This window comes from Argopecten irradians, chromosome 4 (genome assembly GCF_041381155.1).
Source record: "Argopecten irradians isolate NY chromosome 4, Ai_NY, whole genome shotgun sequence".
Taxonomy (NCBI): domain Eukaryota; kingdom Metazoa; phylum Mollusca; class Bivalvia; order Pectinida; family Pectinidae; genus Argopecten; species Argopecten irradians.
Window position 1 is genome coordinate 34,502,724 of NC_091137.1, and position 3,163 is coordinate 34,505,886.

Sequence of the window (3,163 nt, forward strand, 5' to 3'; positions counted from 1 at the left end):
TTATTTATGTGTATGGTAGTATTGTCGGCTAGTCCTATTTTAATTTGTTGCCTGTGTTCTTTGTGTTGTAGATATTTCACGTTGTATTTGTAATGAAAAGTTAATTGTTGAAAGAAAGTCGTTTGTTCTTTTTTTCTCTCAGCAGGCAGACAACTGAAAGCTACAGTTTGTATAACATCCACCGGACCTGACTTTTCTTGACATCATTTCATAACAAATACTTCGGCGAAAAATGGATGGAAACATTTATATAGAGAGAGAATCAATAATTGTAGTATATATTTGCAATGAAAAAAATATAAAATTCAATCCGCTTTCCAATTGTAGTAAATACGTAGTAAACAAGTCACGTGTTTATACCTCATTCATGTCATTGGCCGAAATATAGAACTGTATCATTGGTAAATAGTGATCACGTGATTTTGTGTTTACTTCCAAATATAGTGATAGTTTGCTTGCCATATTGTCGGAAAAAATGATTTATTTGAAAATATTTAAACTCCAAAATGCTATTAATATTGCATGCATACATTTTGACTTGCACATATGTACTGTTGTACTATGAATAATGGTCTGAAATGAGTCATAAAACTGTCATTTCCACTTTTTATCTCTAAATGCTATAATGCAAATTGACCAATTCAATCGGTTGAACCGTCTAAACTAGGATCAGCGAAGATCGGCTACTCACGGCTAAATTCGTAGAATTCTGAATTCATATTTACAAAAATGTACCTACTTTACGTTTCAGAATAGATAAATATAACACAAGATCTCCGTCAAAAGAACAAATTATATATACTGAACAACAGGTCAGAGAAATCGCTATATTTGGAATTAAACACACAATCACGTGATCACTAGTTACCAATAATACTACTCTATATTACTTGTTTTACTAAGTTTTCACTAGAAAAATTTCCACGTGGTTTCCGACTTTCGAGGTAAAACCACGTCTCGGAAGAATTTAAATTCCAAAGGTTGAACCAATATTAATTGTACATGGTCATTAAGACCGTAATAAAATCTCGTTATGCCTTTATATAGATGTACATGTAGCAGCGGTGTTAATGTTTAAGTACATGTATATAATATATGGATAGGGCAAGCTAACAAGTTAAGCTGGTTCCCAATGTGTATTGTGTTCCTGTCATACATTTATTTCTTGTGAGATATTTTTTTAAATGTCCGCCATTGCCGTCAGCAGCACAAACCGTTTGGGTCCCGTTGTCAAATAATTGTATTAGGTCATAGTGATTGCTACCAAATTTCATACTTGTATCATAAAATGCACGGTTTTATGCTTAAGCCTACGGACTACTAAAGGTAATAGGATACAGGGTACAGAATGCCGAGTACAGGATACAGGGAACGGGATACGGGATGCAGGATACAGAGTATAGGATGCAGGATACACGGTATAGGATATATGGTACATGATACAGGGTACATGATGCAGGGTACATTATACATGGTATGGGATACTGACTATATGATAATATTCAAAGTACAAGGTACAGAATACAGGATACAGCATAAAGGATACACTACATGGTACAGGAAAAGGGGTATGGGGTACAGTATTGAGGGCATAGGATATATTAGTGGCGTAGGAAGATGAAACGAACGTAATGAGGGGCAAAGGTCCTCAATACATATGTATTTCATAACAACACCCCCTCCCTCCCCCCTTCGCGCTCCCCGCACCCACAGGAGATACTTATATACTTTTTCCATATATCATTACATATAATCCTTGCGCGCATCTAAAGACAGTGACGTCGCTAACAGGAAATTAATGAATACGGAGTGCGAATTGGAGGGGTCCGGGGTATCCCCTGCAAAAAAAATATTACAATTTAGAATGTATGAGATGAGTTTTACGATGTATTTTGATGAATTTGCGAGCGGCGAAGGCGCAAAATTGTGGTGTTTGAAGGAACCTGGGGTTTCTCATGGGAAAAAAAATTACAATTAGAATGGCTGAGATAAGTTTTACAATGTATTTGATGAAATTTGTGAGCACCGAAGGCGCGAGATTGTGTTGTTTTGGGGTCCTGGTTTCTCCCTCGAGAAAAAATATTAAGATTTGGAATGGCTGAGATGAGTTTTACAATGTATTTTTATGATTTTAAAGCGTTCTTCACACGGTATTTTTTTTTTATTTAAAGTTACCTGCATTTAGAAATGATAATCGGGAGTGTCGTCATACCATTATGCAACCCTGCTCGATCTGAACATACCGGATTCGCACCATCGGCACATTGTTACCATGTAAATCAAAATAATAATGAATTGATTGTTTTGCTTAGACATATAAACAAATTAATCTTTTAAGAAGCTTTTTTTTGAAACAGTATAATCCCTTGATGGACATTTCAGATTAGTTCGTGTGTATTGAATTTTCATTGTAAATGTTACGATACTCAGGGTATGGGGTACAGGATACGAGATACAGGGTATGGGGTACAGGATACGAGATACAGGGTATGGGGTACAGGATACGAGATACAGGGTATGGGGTACAGGATACGAGATACAGGGTATGGGGTACAGGATACGAGATACAGGGTATGGGGTACAGGATACGAGGTACAGGGTATGGGGTACAGGATACGAGATACAGGGTATGGGGTACAGGATACATGATACAGGGTTAGGGGGTACAGGATACATGGTTAGGGGGTACAGGATACAGGGTATGGGGTACAGGATACAGGATAAAGGGTTAGGGGGTACAGGATACAGGATACGAGATACAGGGTATGTGGTACAGGATACAGGATACAGGGTTAGGGGGTACGGACGGGGTATAGGATATAGGGTACTAGGTACTGAGTACAGGGTACACGGTACAAAATACAGGGTACATGGAACAGTTTATAGGCTACAAGGTACAGTTACCATTTACATAATGGACGGACAGAAAGACATTTGCTTCTACGAGACAAAGAAATTGAGACCATCGCCAACATTGAAAACTGTACACTGCACATGACCATATATGGAGAACCCCACGTGCAATGTTATATTGATACGTATACATGTATATATAACAACATCTCATGTACATAATAGATATCGTTAAAAAAATAAATGAATTTTATTATAACGTCACAAATTTTACATTTTGCACATGATATGATAAACATACTACGTACAG